This window comes from Microtus ochrogaster, unplaced genomic scaffold, assembly GCF_000317375.1.
Source record: "Microtus ochrogaster isolate Prairie Vole_2 unplaced genomic scaffold, MicOch1.0 UNK66, whole genome shotgun sequence".
In the NCBI taxonomy this organism is placed as follows: domain Eukaryota; kingdom Metazoa; phylum Chordata; class Mammalia; order Rodentia; family Cricetidae; genus Microtus; species Microtus ochrogaster.
Window position 1 is genome coordinate 1412080 of NW_004949164.1, and position 23616 is coordinate 1435695.

General features: G+C 43.0%; 5 non-coding genes across 5 annotated transcripts; 4 read left to right on the forward strand and 1 right to left on the reverse strand.

Moving 5' to 3' along the window:
- Positions 1–358: 358 nt before the first annotated feature.
- Trnaa-agc lies at positions 359–430 on the forward strand. Its single transcript has one exon. It is a non-coding gene; the product is annotated as a tRNA-Ala (tRNA).
- A 9651-nt stretch (positions 431–10081) lies between these two features.
- Trnaa-ugc lies at positions 10082–10153 on the forward strand. The gene has a single exon. It is a non-coding gene; the product is annotated as a tRNA-Ala (tRNA).
- Positions 10154–11925: 1772 nt separating this feature from the next.
- Trnaa-agc lies at positions 11926–11997 on the forward strand. Its single transcript has one exon. It is a non-coding gene; the product is annotated as a tRNA-Ala (tRNA).
- Positions 11998–17827: 5830 nt separating this feature from the next.
- Trnat-agu lies at positions 17828–17901 on the reverse strand. Its single transcript has one exon. It is a non-coding gene; the product is annotated as a tRNA-Thr (tRNA).
- A 5038-nt stretch (positions 17902–22939) lies between these two features.
- Positions 22940–23011, forward strand: Trnaa-cgc. Its single transcript has one exon. It is a non-coding gene; the product is annotated as a tRNA-Ala (tRNA).
- Positions 23012–23616: the final 605 nt, after the last annotated feature.

Consider the following 23616-nt stretch of genomic DNA (forward strand, 5'->3'; position numbering starts at 1 on the left):
CCTCCTGTCTTCGCCTTCCAAGTGCTGGGATTACAGAGGAGAACCTTCGTTCCCAGTTGTGCAACCATTTAAAAGTAAGGAAGCGGGAAGAGGGGAATAAAGACGGACAGAAAGTATTCATCCGGCTCTTCCCGGGCTGGGAGAGGTGGCCGCACGCACTCAGGACCAAGATCTGCAAACGGCGGCAATGGTACAGATTCGTAGGCACGTTCCTCTGTGCTAGGCAGATGCCCGGCTTCGGCTTGGTCTTTAAATGGTGAAAATAGTGTGACCGCAGGCTTCTGTTCCTGATGTTTCCAAAACCTAAGAAAAATCAGATTTCTGTCTTGAATGTATTCCCGAGAGCTCAACCGTGTCAGGGGGTGTAGCTCAGTGGTAGAGCGCGTGCTTAGCATGCACGAGGCCCCGGGTTCAATCCCCGGCACCTCCAGTGTTTTCAGCTCCTGTGGCTTACCAAGTTTCTTTTCTCCCCACAATTTCACCATTTTCCTTGCTCAAACAGTAAGCCAAACGATTTCACAGAATATAGATTCCAGAAAGCAGCAAGCAGACTCTACAGCCGATGAGCTGGGTACCATTCCTAGGCCTTATTATCAGAACTGGAAGATGGGAAATCTGAAGATGCAGCCAGGAGTAGCGAGCAAGCTGTTTTTCCACTCCGAAATCGCAAGGTTCTAAGGTGACTTGCATTTCCTGGGGGAAAAAAGGATCAGAGATTTAACTGGAGAATGGCACAGTTTCTCCAATGCTTTTCTGCTGAGAGAGTTGTTTTCACCGACGAACACCAGCATCGCTCTGTCCGCGACTGAAGTTCATTCCACGGAAGACAGAGGTTCCCAGTTTGTTCTAAAATGATCCAGGGGATCGATTCAACTGAGACAATGGCGCCCTCTGCGGGAAGGGTGGCGTCCAGACCCTTGGGGAGAAATCGCAATCAGGACTCGCAGTCAACAAAAAAATAAAATCGCATTTTAAGTTGTAGTCCATGACGATCGCTCACACATTAAAGTCTAAGAGGCATCCGTTCTAATGCTCAAAAGATTAAAAGGATAGACAATATGTATTTCTATTCCTGAATAACCTTTCTCCTCCTGTCTTTAACTTTGTTTTCCCATTTTGAGGTATTAAGATGTCTATAATTTCTGAATCACTGTACCATAGTTGACTATGTGAAATTCATTTTCTTTTTAATACAAAAAACCTTTGAAAAGGTTGCAATAAAGATTGTGCTAACGTCTAATGTGATCTGGGACGTTTGTTTCTTTGTACTCTGCTTATAAAAAAAAAACCTATGCTTGTTGCTTGCGTTCTCTCTAGCTAATATTCAGGAGTGTTTGTATTAACGCTGTTTTAAGCTGTGAAAGATTCTGTTTTGATTTAAAATCTTTTGCAGCCGTAATGGAAATGTGCGCTGAAGGATACTTCCAGAATTGGGAAAGTTCCTGCTTTTCAGCGCTATCAAACCATCGTCCTGTGACGTCAGCAGGGAGTTTTCAAAGCAGCAAAGTTCCGAAAGACAATCATTCTCAGAACAGCGAGTCTTACCGTTGGAATGCGTTGCTCTGAAGGGAGGCTTAGCTGCGGCTGAGAAACCAATAGCTGGTTTTCTGTTCCCAGCGTTGATTTGTATTCCTCTCTCTTCCTCGTTTCCAAAGTTGAGCTTCACAGGATCTCCCTCCGGTCACCATTGTGTCAAGAAAATCGCCAACAAGTTCCAGTCAGGGGGGATCCATCAGTCTGCGCCGTGAAAGCAGTATGATCAAAACGGGAACATTGCGGCTATCGTCATCGCTTCTCTGTAATCCTGTTAGGGCTCTGAGAACATGGGATGGATTTCACGGGGGACACTTACCTCTGACATTTAAGGAAGAAGAGGAGAGGAGACAAAGGCCCAGGACTGGGGTGGAGCATGGCTCAGTGGTAGAGTTTGCCTGAAGACAGTGGTGTTCAGGGTTCCATTTCAGAGCTGTAAAGAAGAAAAAAAAAAAGTCAAAAATTTAGCCCGAGCCGGGCGGTGGTGGCGCACGCCTGTAATCCCAGCACTTGGGAGGCAGAGACAAGCGGATCTCTGTGAGTTCGAGGCCAGCCTGGTCTACCAAGGGAGTTCCAGGACAGGATCCAAAGCGAAACCCTGTCTCGAAAAACAAAAAACAAAAAAACAAACAAACAAAAAAATTTAGCCCGAGAAAGCCATAGGAAATATAAGACAGAAATTCCAAATATATTATTGTGTATTTTTCTTTGTTTGTTTTTGAGACAGGGTCTTACTTTGTAGCCCTGGCTGTCCTGGAACTCACTCTGTAGACCAGGCTAACCCCAAATTCACAGAGATCCATCTGTCTCTGCCGCCTGAGTGCTGTTAAAGACATGTGCCCCTACATCCTGCTAAACTTTCGTCTTAATGAGACATACTTACCCCATCCTGCTGTTTTATTTTGAGATTGTCCTTCAACGAGCTCATCTTTTTGTTTTGCTTTCTCCAGGAGAAATAAAAGATTGAGAAGCTTTTGTTGTTTTAGTTAATTTGTTTTATTGTATTCTGAACAGCACATATTCTAGGCAAGCGCCTAAGCTACAGTCCTGCTCAAGACTTAGAAGGTCTGAAAGGTAAGGTGCCGTGAGCCACTGGCCACCCTGTGCAAGGTGGAAGCCGCGTGGGCGTAATGTCCATTAGGCTATCCTCCAGCTCAGAAAGTGGTGCTTTATCCTCTTTCAAAGACGTTAGATTGCCGGGTGATGGTGGCGCACGCCTTTAATTCCAGCACTCGGGAGGCAGAGGCAGGCGGATCTCTGGGAGTTCGTGACCAGCCTGGTCTAGAGAGCTAGTTCCAGGACAGGCTCCAAAGCCACAGAGAAACCCTGTCTCGAAAAAACCAAAAAACAAACAAACAAACAAACAAACAAAGACGTTAGATTTTTACAGTTATGTATTTCTTTTTTTGCCCTGTAAAGACACTGTCTTTCACATTCAAACAAAGTGGGAGATTCTGGGCAACGTAACCTAACACCCTGTAAGACAACACACCAATAAAAAAAAAAAAAAAAAAAAAGGAAAAAAAGGCAACACTCCAAAGAAAATAGAACTTCATGTGTGTAGGTGTTTCCTCTGAATTGAAATACTACTTTTAGAAGTCTGGGGATTGATCTGTAAGACTGTAGAAGTGAACGACTTACAAGTCTCAGAAAGTTGAAAGTTACAGGACACTTGGGGTGAAGAGACCCTGACTGGCCAAGCTGCCTGGAGGCAGTGTTGTGAGTCCCGGTTCCTGCTGGGGTGGGGTCTTCAGTGATCTTGCTCCTGCGAGCAGCTCTTCACCCATAGACTTGTAAGCAACTTTATGGGACCTCTAAGCTAGACTTGGGTGGAATCGTTTCTTTGGTCTGTAGATAGAGCCCTATCTGGAGTGAACAGATGTCTGTTCTTGTCTCCTCAGAAATATCATGGAGAATTCCACCTTATTGATCTGTCAGTTTTAAAAACTAGCGCCAACAATCACAATCTTCTCCCTGACCCGGATGCACCGGAAGTTTCCTGAGTAGAGGAAGAGTATGTGATTAGTTTCTACCCTCTGTTGAACCCAGTCCTCCCCAAGCTAAATGTACTCAGCTGCTGAACTCCGCACCGAACCTGGGCTCTGACTTCTGCAATCAATGGTCAGTTTCTTAGAAGAAGCTGGATTTGGAGCTTAGTTTACTGTTTCCCTGTAGGTGAGTATTTCCATAATGCTATGAACAGTCTGAATATTGCCACAGAAAATTAATAATTCTCACAGTGTTGGTTTACCTTGGAGAAAACAGAAAAGCAAATCAAAATTTTATTGTGAGGAGTATCTGGAAACATAGTTGAGTTGTGGGCTTTCTTCACACACAATTTAGAGATAATTTTCTTTTTGTTCCTACTTTCTAGTACACACACACACACAACTTGCAGTTTTACAGTGACACTTCTCCAGCCTTCCTCTTCAGTGAAACCTTCGATTTCTGTTTCCTCTTATCTGTTGTACCAGACTCATGGTGGTGGCCGATATGATTAAGCGGGTACAGTATTTCCAAGCTCAAAAGAGGCTCCGGTTGAATTTCACAGCACAGACAAATGAAGGAAAGAAGACACCCGCTAGACGTCTGTCTCAGAAAATGGACTCCTGGTATTTTATGTTTGAGATTCCAAGGCAGAGTGGATAATCACTGTAAATTACAAGGGTTCTCGGAGGAAATTCGCTTTAAAAAAATTTTTATAGATATAAGAAAATGAGCTCTTGCTCTCTCAGTGCCAAAGGACAATTTCAGTTTTCTTCCACCTTTTTTCCTGCTCCTCTAGATAACTGTCACCCACAGGTATTTATGTATTTATTTAGCTAGTTATTTAGTTTTCTTCTTGGTTTCCATTACCTGCTCACAAAAGAAGTCAACACATGATGCAAACCATTCTTTAGGATGCTACACCATTTAAACCTTGTGCTGGCTATTTATTTATTTATTTATTTATTTATTTATTTATTTATTTATTTATTTAAAGTTGCCAGAAAAGCAACTTAGGAAGCAGAAACCCTCAGTTAGGAAATCAGCTCCATAAGTTTGTCTTTATTAATGATTGATGGGCTGGGCCACCCCTGGGAAAATGGTCCTGAATTATATAAGAAAGTAATCTTAGAGGCCACGGGGAGCAAGGTAGTAACTGGTTCCTATGTGGTCTCTGTTTCTGCTTGAGTTCCTGTCCTTGCTTCTTGTTATGATGGAGTCTAACTTCCAAGATGTAATAAACCCACTTTTCCCTAAGTTTCTTTTAGTCATGGTTTTATTGTAGCAGTGAGGACAGACCTCATGAGCCACAAAACCATGGCAGAGGAGAAGGTGCACACACACACACACACACACACACACACACACACACACACACACACACCCCACAGCCAGAATATAGGAAACTGGCTGTCAACCTGACCACATTGGGAATCAACTAAACCCCAAGCATCTGTCACTCCTGTGAGGGATTTCTTGATGGGATCATTTGAGATGGGAAGACACACTCTAAATCTGAGCCGCTCTTGGTGACAGCCCATAGAAAAAGACATGGAAGGAAGCTTTTGCTTTTTGTCTACTGTCTTCATCTTTAATGGCAGGCTTATCTGTTTTGTAGTTGAGACATTCCTTCTCTGGTATTAGAACCTACGTCTAGACTGCACTGTGGACTGAAGGCCAGCAGCTCTCCAGGAGTGCTCTGAGACTCCAGCTCAAATTGTGACTGCTGAGCTGTAGCGTCTCATGGACTGAACAACTCACGGGTTCTTGGACTTCCCATCAGGAAACAGCTATTGTTGGACTACCCAATACACAGCCTGTAAGCCACTCTAATATTTAATATGTATTCACTCATTCTATCAGTTCTGTGTCTATAATATCAACTGTATTATATAAAAAATAGCCAGAAATTTGGTGGTGAGCTTTTCACCAGCTGACCACAGATCAAGAACAATATTCTTTTTCTCTTCCTCTCCGTCTTCCTCCCTTTCCTCTTCCCCTCCCCTTCCTCCTTCTCTAAAGTTGGTGTAGCTATACTTAAGAACACATACTATAGGAAGTTTCAAAACACAAAGGGAGTTTATTTTAATCCTAAAACACATCCCAGAATGCAAAGGTGGTAGCTGATCAGAAAGGTTTCTGAATTATTCCCTGCCTGTGAGTGGTGTGGTTCAGAGGCAGAGCATAAGCTTAACTCACTCAAGGATCTGGATACAACTATAATCTGTTATTATTTTCCCTTCATTTGACTTCCATTTTCCTGTGACCTCCAGCGTCCTGCTTTTGCTGGCCAAACGCCCTGCCAAGTGATGCTGAGGTAGCAGCAGGGAAGTGATTTGTGTTCCTTCACTGAAGCCACTGCTATCAACTCTGCTATTCACTCATCCTTTCCAAATGCTTCCAGACATTTTAACAGAGCAGAGAACAAAGTCCTTCGTTTGCCAAGGTTCAGTTCTTGTTACCTGCAAACTGGAACAAACATGCTCACCATTCACTACAAACAGGACAAAAGGTCACAGCTGCCTAGGAGAGGGACTGCTGCCCCGTGTCCCTCCTGAGGAGGTCTACTGTCTGCGGTTCCACACACTTGGAGCTCTAGAGCTCGGCTTTGGAAAGTTCCCTTCTCAGCTCTTCATGAGAGACAACTGGGTGTGAAGTCACACTCAGCTACAGGAGGCTCTTGTTTCTCTCTCTCTCTCTCTCTCTCTCTCTCTCTCTCTCTCTCTCTCTTTCTTTCTGAGACAGGATTTCACTAAAAACTTTAGGCCATCTTCTGCCTTGATCTCCCAAGTGTTGTGTTTACAGGCATGGACCACCGTGACAGGCTTACAATGCACTTTTCGGAACCTTCCTTTACCCACTCTCCAGGAAATACCCACCTAACTCCTGACCATTACCAAAGCAAAGCTCTTTGTAGTTCCGGATCTTGTAACCACAGTGGGGAGTGTAAAGTCACAACATGACACTCTACAAGAATTTGAAGTAATGCTTTTTACAGAGCCATTTCTACTGTCAAAGAGAAAAATATGAAACTAAACACCCACAAAGCAGAAATGTAGTCATCCCCCCCCAACCCCGGGCAGGGAACAAGCAACCCTAGAGGGCTTCCAGAATAAGGGCAAGAGAAGGTCAATGCATTTGACTGCCATGAGGACCCAACTGTGTGACCTCTGGGTTTATAACAGGATGGAGGAGGGAGACACTGCCTCCTCTGGCCTGCCTTAACCTCCCTGAAGCTCCTCTGAGTCCCTCTGGGCTAGGAGCAGGGTATGGGAATGGAAGGTGGGTTTTGCTAACAAGAGTTCTGTGGGGTGAAACTCAGTATCAGTAGATTCTTGAGTTAGGAATCCAGCAAACCTGTAAGTTTTTATCTTTTTCACTTGAAGTAAACCCAATACAATCCTATGATTCCGACTTTTCCACCAGACATTAGGAAATCCCCCAACTTCTTCAGGAGCTGCCAAAACCAGAGGTTCCTGAATCACATAAGAAAATGTTCCCAAGAACTCAACCATTTTCTTTCCCCAACTAGCAAGAAACATGAACTCTGACTAAATTTTAAGGAGGAGTTTCATGACATTTTCTGATGAAGCTGTGTGTCTGGTGGTAGTTCATGCACTCATGCAAACAACCATTCCCGTGTCAATCCCAGGCTCTGCATCACCCTGTGTGACTGTCAGCACAACTAGGGCAGTGAAGAGGAAAAATCAAGCAACAGCAAGGGGACCTGCTACCTTTGGGTGTCTTCAGTTGGAAGCAGGAAGCACCTCAGGGTACCATACATAGGTTCTCCATTTCTTTCTATTGCATCCCTGCAAGGTAGAATAGGAGTCTGGAAAGGAGGCCAAAGGTCAGAGCATTTGCCAAGCCATGAGAGACCTTAGGTTCCATCCCCAACAACTGCAAAAAGGAACCTACCCACTCTCTTCAAAGGTGATCTTATTCTTAGACACAGATACCGGCAGAACCCACATTCAGGGTGTGAATGGTGGGTGGTCCTGATGTAAAGATAAGACAGTAAAAGTCCACCGGTCCTACAATTGAAAGTCTCAACATTCTACGAGAATATTAAGAAAGGAGACTCCACATAGTTGAAATAGCTCAGTTTGGAGAGGATAATGATCAAAAGTCTCTGGTTAAATCCCAGGGTTTGGTAGTCTCTTAATTGACAGCTATAATACCTTTAATATTTGTATCTCACATCCTAAAGTATATACTATATAACTATATATGCATATATATATATATATATATATATAAAACTATAGATTTTACTGTTTTGAAAATTCAGTCAAAGTAACGTGTATTCATCTCATACCTTTGGTTGCCCATCCCACTAAGAACATCTGTAAAGTCTTAGTTGACATAGTATGAGCTTTATTTAAAGTATTACTTAAAGCTTTATTTAAACCTAGGATATTGTTAGCTTTTAGGATTAAGAAGTCCAGTGTGCTGTATGCTGTTGCATTTAGAATTTATTTCTACTTTGATGTTGTGTATGTGTGTAGAAGAAGTGTTTTTACCAGAAAAATTGTGAACAAAAAAAAAACTATAAAAAATAATTATACAGTGTCAGCACTTATGGTGAGCTTGGCATTTACAAAGAAGGTTTTTCAATAAGAACACTCTGGGTTTGCACTTTGAGTAAAGTCCAGTGTGTGGAAAGAATTACTAGCCTGTAGAAGCTACTGGAGTAAGGGAATTTGTTTAAACATTCCTAAGAATATCTTGAATTTTCTTGTTGATATTTCTTGAGTACGTGCTTTTTTCTAGAATTTTCATATCATACTTCTGTGTTGGTATTCATAAAAGATAAAAGAATTTTGGTACAATCTGCACCTAGTTAAATACATTTAACTTCTTAATTCATGAAGAAAACAAACACAAAGTATTTCTTCTTACTGTGAATTACTAAGAATTCAGCTGGTAGTTCTCTCCCGGAACCACACAATACAACGAAGTGTTTCTGCAGACCTTTCTAGCAGTGATCTCACTGCATCATAACTTGAAGATAACACACCAAGGTAATTCTCCTGCCTTTGTACTCACAGAGGCAAGCAAGCACACATTATCAATTCTGTGTGCATCACTTTGCTAATTGTTTCTTTAAAATTAAGAAACCCTTCAATTCATTGTGTCCTGTTTTTATTGTAAAAATTGCACAGTGAGTTGGAAGCCTAGTGCCACCAGACAACTCTCACTTGCCAGTTTCTAAAGGGGCAGATATTATGAACACCAGCAAAGGCCCATGTAAGGACGAAAAGGAAGTTACTAAACTCTAGGAACCTGGAGTCACCAGTACATTTTCTTGTTGTTACTTTTCTCCTGTAGTTCAAACACAACTTTGATCTGAACAAGCACTGGCGCTCAGAAACGCCAGAGCAGCAAAGGTGTTTGTTTGATTCGTTCTCATTTAAGTTTGTAAGTTTTGATTAGCTCTGTGGACAGTGACAGTAATTGATTCTTCAAAAATTCCAGGCCAGAGTGGGTAATAGCTTGAGTGCTGGGGTGTTACATCTTCACAAGGGTACCCCAAAACTGCTATACCTTCCCTTAACCCTAAGAGGTATCACAATCTCCCTTTCTGTTCTTTCGTCAGTTGGGATGTCCTGTTGGTTTTACTCGAGTGCTTCCAGCGTTCTGTTGTGTTTCTCCCTTCAATCCTGTCTTCACTTGTCCTCCGTGTTCAGCGCCTACCTATATCCCTGAAGCTGTGTCTCCTAGTTTGCCTCTCTGCTGCTGTGCTAAAACACCGTGACTAAAAGCAACCTGGGGACAAAGGGTTTATACTTAGTCTGCCAGGTGACAGTCCATCATCTTGGGAAGCCAGGGCAGGATCCTGCTCAAGTCAGGAAGCGGGCAGTCACGAATTGAAGTGAAGCAGAGACCATGGAGGAAGCTGCTTACTGACTTTTCCTCGCTCGATCCTTATGCAGTTTAAGCTCCCCTTCCCATATGTGACACTGTTCACAGAGACCTGGACACGGTTATATCAATGAACAATTAAGAAAATGCCCACAGGCATGCCCAAAGGCCAATCTGTTGGAAGCAATTACTCAACTGAGATTCCCTTTTCTTAGTTAACAAAAACTACAATACTGTTTCCCTAGAGACTGGCGAACTTCTCTTTAGTACTATCACCTAGGTGTCCTATATTAGATTAATTAATCCAGAAGCTTATATTAAAAAAAATACAATAAAGTCTCTTTCAGAGTGTTTTCTGACGGTGCCTTTCTTCCAGCAGCCCTGGCCACTTGTATTTACACTGAGCAAATAACAGAAATCAAGTCGCCTGGGTGGGAAAAAAGAGACGTTCCCACCATTTTGTGTCTTGTCTTGGGTGAAGGAATTCTGGACGACATGAAGAGAATCCAGTACTTGATTCCTTGCCAAGCGCAGTAGGAGATGCTTACGACTCAAAGTTCGCTCCTCGTGTAATAACATAGGTTCGTGATCTTTTCCTGGGTTTAGGGTCCTGCATTCCAAGTATGCCACTACATGGAGCAGGTTGGAAAACAGAATTCATTTTTAGTGAAGTACTAAAGACAGCCCTTCACGAGCAGGGGGTGTAGCTCAGTGGTAGAGCGCATGCTTTGCATGCATGAGGCCCCGGGTTCGATCCCCGGTACCTCCACTCCAACTTTTGTTCTTAGTTAATAACTTTGCAAGAGACATAGAATCTGGGATCACCGCCCCTAACGTTCTTCTGAGTGCGGCATTACTTCAACAAGGGAGCTGAAGACATCAAATTCAGTTGACAGCTCCCTTGTAGTTGTGAACACTAAACAGTCCCAAAGCTGTTGCAGGCTCTTCTCCCCTCCCCTTTCTTTTTGTTCCACTCCCTCCCCTTCTCCCAACCTTCCCCCCTTTCTTCTTCCTTCTCCCCCTGCCTGCAGAGTGAATCAGTCATTGATGTCATTTGGAAAACTATGCTCCCCAAACAGCAAGATTTCCTTCCATTTTTCCTAAAAGTTTTAAATTTATACCCACAATCCATTTATGTTTAAGTCTCGTATAAGATGTTAGAGTTCATGCATTCATTCATTTCCTCAGATGCCTAACTTGCCAGCACCATTTCTTAAAAGCCTATTTCCCTCAACAGAATTTCTTCTGCTACTCTGTATAAAAACAGTTGGGGATTTCTGTGTGATTTCATTTTTCTGCTCTGTTCTGTCCTATGTGTCCATGTCTCCACAATTACCACACAGTTTTAGTAATTGCAGTTTCTCAAACGTAGAAACAGAAACTAGCTAGATTGGTCCTGTGTTGTATGGCTTAGGAGGATTTCAGCTGTTCTAATTCCATACACATTTATTAGAATTATCATAACTTTCTACACACATTAAAAAAAGTTGTAGTGAGGCTGGGAGAATGGCTTAGTGATTAAAAAAATGGGGGGCTCTTTCAGAGAACCCAGGTTCAATGCTCAGCACCTACATAGAAACTTACAACCTTGTAAATTCCAGTTCCAGGAGGTCCAATGCACTCTTCTGGCATCTGTGGGCACCAGGAACAGACATTCAGGCAATACACCCATATTCTCTCTCTCTCTCTCTCTCTCTCTCTCTCTCTCTCTCACACACACACACACACACACACTATTAGAATTATAGAATTCCGTGCCTTGAGCATTTTCATCAAGCACCCTATCGTTGACACACATACCTGACTCTTGCTGGATTTTGATAAGAATTTTATTAACCCTGCTTATGAAGGTCTTTGTGCGCCGAGTCATGCAAACAGCGGACACGGTGCTTCTATTTCTTTAGACTTTTTTTTACAGTGCTGTCTACAGTGTTTGCTTTTCAGAGTATGTCATGTATGCTGTCACATACAAATATTTCCCTTTTGTGGGAGATTCTATCTGAGGCTTTTGCCCCTGCCCCCACCCCATCTGCCTTGCACGTCTTAGTCAAGTGCGGTCAGGCACCGTACTGTTGGACCTTTAGTCCCAGTCCTGTCAAGACGTTTTAGTTTATTTTTCTTCCAGGAGCTTCATAGAATTTGATCTTAAATGTGGTAGACTTAACCATTATTTTTAGTTGATTTCCTATCTCCCAACACTTCTCAGAACAATCATGGGCTCCTTTTCAAAAAATTCCTGACTCCCTTTTGAGCCTCATCGGCAGATCTGTAAGAAGGGAGATTCTGAAGACCCACTTCAAGATTCTATTTTGGGATTTTCCTTGAAGGGGCGCTGGGATCTGCTGCCTTGCAGAATGTGACAACGGTGGGAAGAATAGCCTGAGATCTTTAGTGTAGAACACCTTTCTCTGTCTAGATCAGACAATTCAAAAATTAAAAAAAAAAAAAATTCATGGGGTCAAGTTAGAACATTGGAACGCCAAACTAAAAGCAAAGGTGTAAACTATAGTAAGGAACAACACTCAAACCGTACCTGTCGATGGGGGTGTAGCTCAGTGGTAGAGCGCGTGCTTAGCATGCACGAGGCCCTGGGTTCGATCCCCAGCACCTCCATTGGGAAACCTTGGTGTGGCGGTTACTTTTTTGTTACACTTCTCATGTTTTGTGCGCTCCTAGCTGTGTTTCTCCCACTCAGAGAGATTCATCTCTTCAATGGCACCTCATTTTCCATAACATGACTGATTCTCCGCAAGGAAACAACTTTGAGACCATGTAAAACTGCGAACTCAAGATTTCTTGAAAGCAGAGAAGCAGGAAGCAAGTCAGCCTAGAAGTCACATTCCCCGGTGTGATTTCTCATTTTTAAGATACCAGGAAGAAAGAGACCGAAAGAAGGGAGAAAAGACTTTTGGAAAATTCCTTTAGCCTTCACTGTCCCCGCATCCTGTCCTGATATAATGAGTAGATCTACAGGCAGAAGAAAATCCCCGCGAGTTTTGTTTTCCCCATCCCGACTTGATACTTGGTGGATGTAAAAAGTCAACCTAACCCGTCTCGGAGCCCTCATCCCGGCTTTTCTTGACCTGTCCTCGGGGCCGCTTCTCCTTCGCCTCCCCAAGATCGCAATTGAACAGGACTTTCCCGACACGTATCCAGACTCGGTGAACCAGTCTTTTCCCTGGGGCACCAGTCTTTAGGAGGCTGCCCCAAGAAAAGAGTCTTCCCACATCTTCAGCTGAGAGTTTTCCGCGATGGGAGGAAAGGTTGGTCTCCTAATGTTTATGGCAGTAGCCTGAAATGAAAGCAAGATAAAAGTCCCGAAGTGTTGGAAATAGTAGGAAATATCTCTTTGTACCTCTGCCCCAGCTGCGGTTCGAGAATCTGTTCTGGAGTTTGGGACTAGGACTGAGGAGATTATTGCAAAAGTTTAATTCACTTTTAAGTTCTCCCTCCGGATCTGAATGCTTCGCTTGTATTTCTGTGTGGGTCTCAGAAGCAAGTACAACACTCCCGAGGGAAGGCTGCCCCACCACAATTTCTCCACCACAATCCCTTTGGCATGTTTGAATGGGAACGGCGAAGGCTTCTCTGATCCTAGTGCAAATATTTACAGTGTGTGCCTATACAGGTGCTACTAACGATGGATCAGTGTGTGCAAAAACTAGCAGCTGCAGTTTGCTCCTCTAGGGTGTTCACACCAGAGGCTGCATGCCTCCAGACACTTTGTACCAAGGCCAGCTGTCTCTCCCCTTGTGCTGTTCCTAAACTACTCGGTGAGCCTCCGTTGTTGAGAAGATGTGCTCATCAAAGTATGCACAGCCCAGGGGATCCCAACTGTTCTGCACGTGTGTCTGTGTGTCTTTCCCTCACTACTCACCGTCAGCCCCTCAGGAGTCAGCTTCTCAAGCCAAATGTATCAAAGTTCCCTGGGCGTCTTTCCTGATTCTTTTCTTTTGTGCTGATATCTTAACAGTTCTGCTGGGCTGATGGCCTGAAGCTGTGATTTGGGACACTGGTGTGATGATGTAAGAATTTTGCCTTTTAAAAATACTGGGGATTACCAGGAGGTCCAGCCTGTGGCCACTGCATTTGGCATTATCCATGCCGAGGCCCCAAGATCCCCATATTGAGTTATTCCCTTCTCTTGGGAAGAGTGTCCAAAGTGTTGGTTCTCTGAAGATGTACAATGGTCAGAGTTGTGTTACACGTACAAATCTAATTCCCACAGGTTTTAATAGCTTGGGAGAGTCCCTAAAGTTTGCTGTCCATCAAAATGGAGAAATTGCCCAGCATACAGGCCTCTCCCTGAGGCAAGCAGATCTCTGTGAGTTCAAGGCCAGCCAGGCCTACGTAATGAGTTCCGGGCTAGTCAAGTTCCACAGACCTTGCCTTACAAAGACAAGGTTATAAAGAACAAGGTGGGAAGGGTGACCTTGCGACTTGGCAGAACGCAGAATGGGCCACAGTAATGGTCTCTGCTTTAAATCCTCGGTCCCGTTCAGGAAAGGAGACTCAGAAAAAAACTGAAGTTCATTCTTCTGTGTTTGCCCCAAATCATTTAATCAGCAGAGTGTGACAGGGGTAGACAGAGTTGCCCAGGGAAGGAGTTCTGTGGTTTTCATTTGTTAAAACTCTGAAAAGGAAACTCTAAAGGAAACATAACTGATTTCTACTTCACTCTGACCCTTTAGGAATTATAACACACTGCTGGTTTCTCCAAACACAGGAAATCTGATTCCATTTTAGAAGCTTGATGTCTCCAACACTGTACTAGAAGAGACTGTGTCTTAGTTGGGGTTTTTATTGGCATGATGAAATATCGTAACCAAAGCAAGTTTGGGGGTAAGCCTTCCCTTGAAGGGGTTTCAGGGGGTAAAATTACCAAAGTTTCTTCAACATCAAAATTTTTTATTTTTAAATTAAATTTAATTTTATAATTAAATGATTTTCTCCAGGGCTGGAGAGATGGCTCAGTGGTTAAGAGCACTGCCTGCTCTTCCAAAGGTCCTGAATTCAATTCCCAGCAACCACATGGTGACTCACAACCATCTGTAATGAGATCTGGTGCCCTCTTCTGGCCTGCAGGCAGAGTACTGAGAATACTGTATACATAATAAATAAATAAATCTTTAAAAAAAATGATTTTCTCCTTCTGGTGCTGGGAAGTATCCTGCCTTCCACTGTCTAAACAAATGACACTCTTCCTTATTAGGGAAGTGAACCTAGGTCTACCAATGTATATCTCCAAAGCCCAGTGGATGACTTTGCCAAAAACATGGCAATGGGAAAACCCATGAGAGACAACAGGCAGGAGTCTTATTCTTTTATTATTAAAAGAATAAAACCATGTAATTGTAATTCTTCATAAAGTGCCTTCAAAGAAAGGTAGATTTGTGAAGAAAGTCATAGAAAACACAAAGCAGATAAGGTTAGACTGCCTTAGGCCAGCCAGCACTGAGGTAGCAACTGCTTCGTCCTGGAACGGAGTTTAGATTCCTGTACGTGACTGCCAACCTCCACAGAATCCCAAGTCTCTTTCCTATGATGTTAATGAAAATGAATTTAAGTAGGTTTTTTAAAACTAGTGAAAAATGTTATTGGTGCTGGGGGTTGGACATAGGACTTTGAGCCGACCACTGAACTTCACCCCTAGGCCTCTCTTTACCTCTTATTTTGAAACAAGATCTCACTAAGTTCTCCAGACTGGCCTTGACTCATTCAGTAGCCCAGGCGGATCTTGAGTTTGCAAATTTCTTGTCTCGGTCTCCAAAGTGGCTGAGATTATAGGCCTGTACCACCAAGCCTAGCTAGGTAGGGTTTCATTAATGGCTTAGTATGCTGAACTTAAGGTTGTTCTGGTGAAAGTGGGAAAAATCAAAGATATTCAATTCTGGCCCTTCTTACTCAGCTATTGCAGAGATTTATGTGAGATGAATTCAGAAGAATAGTGTGGATGGGTAGACTTCGAGAAATTATTCTGCACATAAAATTTGAACCTTTCAGATTATAGGGCCAGATCACTGATTTCAGCCCAGAGCTGAAACCACCTGGAGTTCCATAGATGAGCGAGTTTGACCACATCTCTACTCATACAGACATTTTTTTTCCCTCCTTCGGAATTTGAGAATCGTAGCATTCCTTCAGAGAAGTCATTCTCTCATTCTCTCATCTCTCAGGCCTGGATGTTGACTGTGCGTCCCCCGTCTTGTTTGTCTGAGACAGTTATGCCTCCAACTCACTCGGTAGCAAAGGATGACCTCAAATTCCCTGATCCTTCTGCCTCTACCTCTCAAGCATTAGGATTTCAGGTATATGCATCCCCATCTCTTCCTATACTTCTGGCAATTGGTTCCAATTACTGTCAACCGTGAATGAGGGGCTGAAGTGGGAGGAGGGAAGTAGGTGTTTTCTCCCCATTCTAGAGTCACGCAGTTGACAGAGGCGCGGCCAAGCATTTTCAAAGATGAACGGCGCAGCACCCCCCCTTCATTGTGCGGGAATCGAACCCGGGACCTCTCGTACTGAAGGCTGCACTACACCCCCTGAGCTGTACTGCCTGCATGTTTCCTTTCCTAGACTCCAGAAGACTGCGAACTGGGGGCTGCAGGAATACAGCCCTGTATGTGTGCTGATGGGGCAAGGCTTGGAGGTGCCAGGAACTAGCCTTGGAATAAATACGTTCAAAGACAGTCTGCCCAGGGATAGATTTGCTCTAGATATGAGTAAGAAAAAAAAAATGTGACTAAAGACATTTTAAAGATAGAAAACTTGGATATTTTACTGAGGTATGTACAGTGTTGATGGAAAGAAAAACAATGTGAAGTCCAAAATCACTTTAGTCCCATAAGCTTAGCCTGTAGTCCACCGCTGAGCCACACAAACAGACTGATCTACTGAGCAGCGAATGTGATTGGTCTCAATTTTAGTTGTTCTCAGGCTTGATAGGAAGGATTTGGATTCCTGATTTCCAAAATAAAACCCAGACTCAGTTCTTTTTCCACCTGCACGCTTGCCATTAGTTGTGGATGCTCCATTAAAAGACACCCTTCTTCCTTCCCCTTTGTCAGTCCATGCCAAGGTCTGTTCCTGTGACTCTTTGAGATCCCTTCCTCCCATGAGGAGGGCACCAGAATGTGCTCTGTGTCAACATTTTTCTTTTGGTTGTCATTAATTCTGTGCACAAAATTGTCAGCAAGACAAAAGATACTGGAAAAAAAATCACAGTTTATCTACTGCCATGTATCAAACTACTGAAAATCAGGAGATTGTAAACAATACACACTTGTTTCATATGCTCACAACCGTCTGGGTTAAAATTTAGGGCATGGCCACACTGAGCATTTCCTGTGTAGTTGGGTTGGGCTTCACTCATGTGGCTGGAGCCTCATTGCTGCACTGTGTGTGTGTGTGTGTGTGTGTACTAGGCCTTCCTCCTTTTATGCTCTGTCTTAGGGTTTCTCACAGTTGATGGTCACCTACTATTCAGATTTGTTTTGAGGATATTACTCACTCAAAAGTTACTTCACAATCTCCAAGAAAGGTTTGTCCCCTTAAGTTAAAAAGTGACAGAAAGCTCTCATTCTTACCTGTAGAAGTGAGGTTCCAGGATGTCTCCAGCATCACACCTTTGTAGAGACTCTTCTGGGAAGGATCTAACAAAGCCCACTCTTCGTTTGTGACGCTCACATGCACGTCCTCAGAAATAATAAACACCTGAAGCTTATCTCAGTCAGAAATAAGGGACTGAGAACACTTGAGACAGTCTTGGGCCAAAAGTTAAATTCACCAATGGAAAGAGACATGAAGAGAGGGAGAGAGAGGGAGAGAGAGGTGGGGAGATGGGAGAGCAGAAATGGGGAGGGGAGGGGAAACTGAGAAAGAACTCAATTTTTGTTTGAACAAGAGCTGGTATTTTCATTTTGCTTTGGGCATACTGGGCTGGTACACAGGCTGTGGGCCCAGTCATATTAAATCAACATTCATAATATTCTACTACAACAATTTTTGGACATTTCACTAAAATCCATGTGCGAGGTCTACAGACTTTTTCTAAATTTCAGTTACTCATTCTTAGTTCTTTATATGAAATTATGACTAGAATAATAAAGATAATGCTGAGTGGGAAAATCCCAGTGGAATATCTAATTTGGAAAACTTTTAACAAATCAAAACCAAACAAACAGAAACAAAAAACCCAAATAACAACAAAACCCAAACACTTCTAATAAACACCCACAAAGCCTGGACGGCACTGACTCACCTTTTGCTTTTTCCTGCAGTGTTGCCTGTGTTGGGCCCAGTGCTTCAAATTTGGTTTATTTTTTGTTTGTAAAGCCTTAGGTTGATGATAGTTATGGACATAGTAGGGTGTGTGGTAGGACTGGAGGTAAAAAAACATCATAAAGCCAACTTTTAAAAACTGAACTATCCAGAGTCCACTTTGAGGCTCTGCTGGGATTTGAACCCAGGATCTCCTGTTTACTAGACAGGCGCTTTAACCAGCTAAGCCACAGAGCCCTTATGAAGCAAGGTGGTTTCATCCTAAGAGAGAGTATAGGTAGGCAGTGCTGCAGACAAACACTGTAAGTACCTGAAATTAGAATAGTGTTGTTCCTCGTGTACAGAAGACTGGGCCACAGTGACAGCTCAGCTTCCTTGGAGATGCTGTGTGATAGCTTCCTGTCGAGTTGGGTGGGCCCTTTGAACCGTACTGACTGAGCGCTGCTTCTTCTCCTTTTCAGAGTCTCAGATATCTGTGCACCACACTCCAACTTTTGCCTGCACAGTTGAAACAATAAGGCTGGGCTTTGTTTGTCAAGCTCATTACTGAATTACAAATATCTTCATCACTGAGCTCTGAGCTGGATCATCAGTATTTCAAAAACAAAAAAGTAACGGAACGGAGAGGAAAAATCCTTTCAAAACCAAGCTATAGTATTCCTGGGTGAAGACTTGAGCATCAGCCTACTACAGGACACCAACAGTACAGGGGATTGTTGGATTAAACATTCGGAATTCCCATCTCACAGAAGAAAGATCTCACAACCTGATGTGTAAAGTTGGCCTTAAAAACCGGCTTTGCCAAGACTTAGGAATGAACCAAGCACCTTCAGGTCTTAGCCACAGTGCTCTCCCCACAGGAAAGAGCTTTTATTTCATTTCTTGTTGTCAGTTTTCCTTTCCCTCCCCCTCTCTTGTCTTTTTCAATGTGTCATTAACTGTTTGCTGCCCCGACCTTCCCCATTCGGAAGGCCCTGAAGGCCTCAGTGCTGAGGAAAGCGCCCCCTGGCGGTGCGGAGAGGATACCTAGATGAGAGAGTGGGCCTGGAATCCCACAGGCCTTGCTGATTGACACAGCTCAGAAATTAAGAAAACTGAAGAAAAACTTCTTGAGGATCATTTTTCTATTAATCTAGGACTTTAGTCATTCACAATCTTCAAAATGCTGAGGGTTCACGGGCAGTACAACTTTGCTGAAAGAAGATATATAAACATTACCAGCCTGAGTATCAGTCACCAAATCTCAAACTTACACAAAAATAACCAATACAAAAAAAAAACCCTAAAAAAATTAAAAATGACATTTTTTAAAATTCCAACCAGAACAGGAACTCACTCTATAGAGCAGATTGGCCTCAAACTCAACGATCTGCCCACCTCTGCTTCCCAAACACTGGGATTAAAAGCCTGCACCACCACTACCCAACTCAAGATTTTATCATTTATTTATTTATTTATTTTATTTATTTTGGCTTTTCAAGACAGGGTTTCTCTCTTTGGAGCCTGTCCCGGAACTTGCTCCTTAGACCAGGCTGTCCTTGAACTCACAGAGGCCTGCCTGCCTCTAGAGTGCTGGGATTAAAAGGATGAGCCATTGTTGTTATTCAAACAAACAAACAAACAAACAGTAGTCCATGATAATGGTACTTAAATCTTGTTTAATTGCAGCAGTCAGAGAAATGCTTTCAGTCATGTGGCAAATGATTTGGAGTGACTTCCCCTGATGTTTAATTAATACAAGAAGTTACCAGTATTACCCCAGAATTCATTTAGAGTCAATGACGGTTCAAAGCAATTGAAGAGCCAACCGTGTGAATCATCTGTGGCCCAACATTAGATGAGGAGACTGTTCTTGAGACGTTAAGAAACAGTAATTCATGAAAGTGTGAGGTAAACTCTTTGAACACATACTACTAGTGAGTGTAAAATGTAAGCAGACAATAGTTTGTGGAGACTTTGAAAGTGCCGTGTTATCGAGTAACGACAGTGTAGGTATCACCAATAGTGAATTCTTCCTACCACATAGAGAAGACCAAGCCATTGTCATTTCCACAGTGTCAGATATTAGAAATGGAAGGTTCATTATCTTTCCTCAAGTCTCATTTTACTCTGTCTTTCTAAAATACGTTCTTCTCATTTGACACAGAGAAACAGTTTTACTTCATAACTGAGTTGTATGATCAAAATTATGTGGGTCCATAAAAGTTATTGCTAGGATCACAAGTTTAGATGCTAGGAGGGAATGGTAGAATCATCCAGAAGTACAAAGCCAGTGCCCCAGCTAAGTGTGGCCCTGTGGCCATGCCCTCCTCTGAGCTTCCCCAAGGCCTCTGGTAGCCTGTCCTCTCCCTCCCCCCCTTTCCTCCTCCACCTGCCCCTTCTCCTCCCTCTTTTCTTCTTCTCTCCCCCTCTCCCTCCCCCAGCCCCTCTCTCAACCACTCACAGAAAGGACACGTGGAAGAAGGAAGGTCAGCACAAGAGGGAAGACACATAGATTGATAACTCTATTAAGTTGTTTTGAACTTCGTGTGTGTGTGTATATATACATATACATATATATAGAATGTTTTCCATACTATCATATTGTACATGGTAAGAGCATATAATTTGCCAAGACAAGTAAAATATTTAAAATAATAAATGTTACACCTTTTGAAAAAAGGCCAAGTTTATATAAATAAGCAAAAAATAGCTTTTTAAACCTCAAAGGGGCAGGAAACATGCTGAGAAAGATGGCGGACATGTAAGTAAACTAAGAATTGGAGATGGGAAATCTGGACACAAGGTCTTCAGCCTAAAGACAGATTTGCAGATGGAGGAGCTGTGGACTCAGGGCCTCAGCATGAGAGGCATGCCTCTCCTGAGCTACACTAGCAACATCAAAACTTGCTTCATAAATACCCCAGGATGGTCTTTCTATCTGCAAATTTTTAGAATCTAAAATAGGTGGGTTACATAGATCCCTTTTACACAGCTCGGTTCTTTCCGAACCTGTTAGACTGCGTTCTATCTCTAAACCACACCAAGGGAAAGGTAACAATGCCAAGGTCCAGGTGCTGCACTCTTAGCCCTGAAGTCAACTCCCAAGGTGATGCCTGGAGGGTCCTCCCACTGGCCCACCTGAAGGCATCCCTAGATTCTGTAATCATCTGCAACTCGAGTTAACTGGACAGTTCTCTATAGATTTGCTTTTGGAACCGTGTTTGTCTTTCACATTAATATTTAAACATTGATTCAACACAGAGAGAGAGGGAAACTATTTTAAATTTGAATGCCAATAAGAAAAAAAACAAAAAATAAAACACTATGAAATAGAAATCAAAATACATTGTATACATGTATGAAGTTGTCAAAGAATAAGTAAAAATATGACACAATAGAAAAAGAGGGTGAGCCCAAGTGGATGTTTGTGTGGATCTTTGACACAACTGCCTTTTAGATAAAAATAGAACCTCTCTTGAATTTTGAGTTCTGTTTAGTATGTAATTTTAATTGTGTGTGTGTGTGTGTGTGTGTGTGTGTGTGCAGAAATGAAGCTGATGTTAGAAGCCAGTATTATTGTGAGAGAGGGGATACACAAACTTTCCCCAAAGGCAAAGGACCACTCCATCCTAGCTTCCTTTACTGAAACAGTGCAGGAACAATTGTACACAAAGAGCAGAGCCAGCCTTATATATTGATTACTTAGTATGAATACCACTAAAACGAAAACAGTGTTCTGGAGGAATTTTTCGTTGCAAGAGGGGCTAGGATGTGGAAAGTACAATCTGAGCTTAGAACATCATCCCATGCCGGAATATAAGGAGGTGCTCAGAATATAATGGATGCTCAAAAGGTCACAGGATCTACTGTAGATTTCAGAAACACAAAGAATGAAACGAGTTATTGGACAATAAAAGGCAATGATCTATACAATACAACAAGAATACCCGAGCCTATATTGATATGAAAGAGAAAGGAAAGGAAAAAGGGGGGGCAAGTTTTTCTTATGATGGCATGCCAATACGCAAATGTGGAAGGAATTTTGACCATCATGCAACAATGGATTCAGACAAAGCTTATTTTTGCCGTAAGGGATATTTGTGCCAAGAGAGAGAGCCTTATGAATGCTAGGCAAGCACTTTACCACAGAGATATATCCTCGGCGTCGGGCAAAATTTATCAGTCAATTGTAGAGCTATAGATAAAAGTCTGAGTATGAAAAGCTATGTATGTGGTTTCAGAGAATTTGCCATAGCATTCAGGGTAATCTTGGCTGTGAAGGACTTAGGGACCATCACCCAACACACGCGTCCTTAACTTCAGACGCAGTGGAAGTCAACACAGCAGGCTAAGTCATGGCAACTCTTAATTTGTTACAGGGATCAGATTCTGTGACCCAGATTGGTCTGAAACTCAGTATGTGGTCCAGTCTTCTTCAAACTCAGCACTCCTGATGCTCCGGAGGTACCTTCACCACCAGGCATTGGATAGCTGGGATATCAGATTTATCAAGTGTGAGCGAACAGTATTTTTTTCTCCGCCTGGGGCATGTCTTATTGTCTTGAGTTTTTCACAGGCTACTTTTAAATTTTAGCGGAGTCCAATACATTAGTGAGCGCTTTCTTAGAGCGTGTCTTTGATGCTCATTTCTCCTAATGAAAAGCCACTGCTCTCTGCTGAACCAAGAAACCGAACCTTTGTGACTGAGGCTGCGGTAGCGGAGCCTTGGGCAGAGGTGGCCTTTTGTGGCTGTCAGTGGCGACTGAACCTGTCCGAGATCCTGGTCGCTAGGATCCTGGGTGAGGCTGCTGCAGCCGGAGCCCTTCGATGGGCTGCAGAACCCTCTAGGATCCCTTGTGACGCTGAAGGACACAGATTCGTGCTTTGCGACCAGGTCAGGTGGGCTTAACCCTTGCCGGTGTGGACAAAGACCAGGACAGATGTTCATGTTTTCATCTTATAATATTTTCACAGTTCCTTCTCCGGGCGAGGCCTATCTACATTTGTTAATTTGGGCCTTTGAGTTGCAGAAAATGCTCCAGAATAGGAGGTGGGAATACCTATTCCCTCAGTCCTTACTGCCTGTACTTGGAATGCGCATTGGTCACCAAAAGAATCGGCAGTGCGGAAGGTTTTGAGACTGTTTTACTCTCGGCGATTCCGAGACTGGGGTTGGTACAGCTGGAATTTATCCTTAGTAGTCCAATCGTGCCCTCCCGCCCCACCAACACTTATGTACAATACGCTGGGGTTTTTAAAAGATAGGAATTGTGCACGACCACTGAGCGTACTGGGGGATGTAGCTCAGTGGTAGAGCGCATGCTTCGCATGTATGAGGCCCCGGGTTCGATCCCCGGCATCTCCAGTAGTTTTTACTCGTTTCGAATAAAATATATGTGTAAATAAAAATAAATATTCACATATAAATTTATTTGCCCTGAAAGCTTCTGTAAGTTTTTCGTGTCCTCATGTTTATTTCGTTTCTATATAACTATCTAGACACCACGACCTTCTTAGAACTCTGAGGTGGTTGTTGAACACAGGAGGAAAGTCATTCACTGAGAGCATCCCAAAGGAAAGAAGGGTACACCGCCAACCCAGCAAGGGGATAGTCAGTAAAAATAAAATGACTCCAATTTATTTTGGGGAAATAGTGGGAATGGGAGACGTACTAATATCATCCATTGCTATTATTATAGGGAATTGTATATAGGAATTCAGCGGTCCCTTAAATTGAGAATTTCTCACACATTGGAGGTACCATTTTATTTCTCACTCTGTGACTTTGGCCTTATTAATGGCTTCTGCACAGGACAGCTGAGCATGCTCAGTGTGAGACAGCTAGGGAAATGGTGGTGCTGTGCCTGGAACCCCAGTTTCCTAGAGATGGAGGCAAAAGTATCAAAAGTTATTGAGCAATGCCTGCCTGAGCAACCTAGAATAAACGTTAAAAGCCAGGTGAATGGGGAC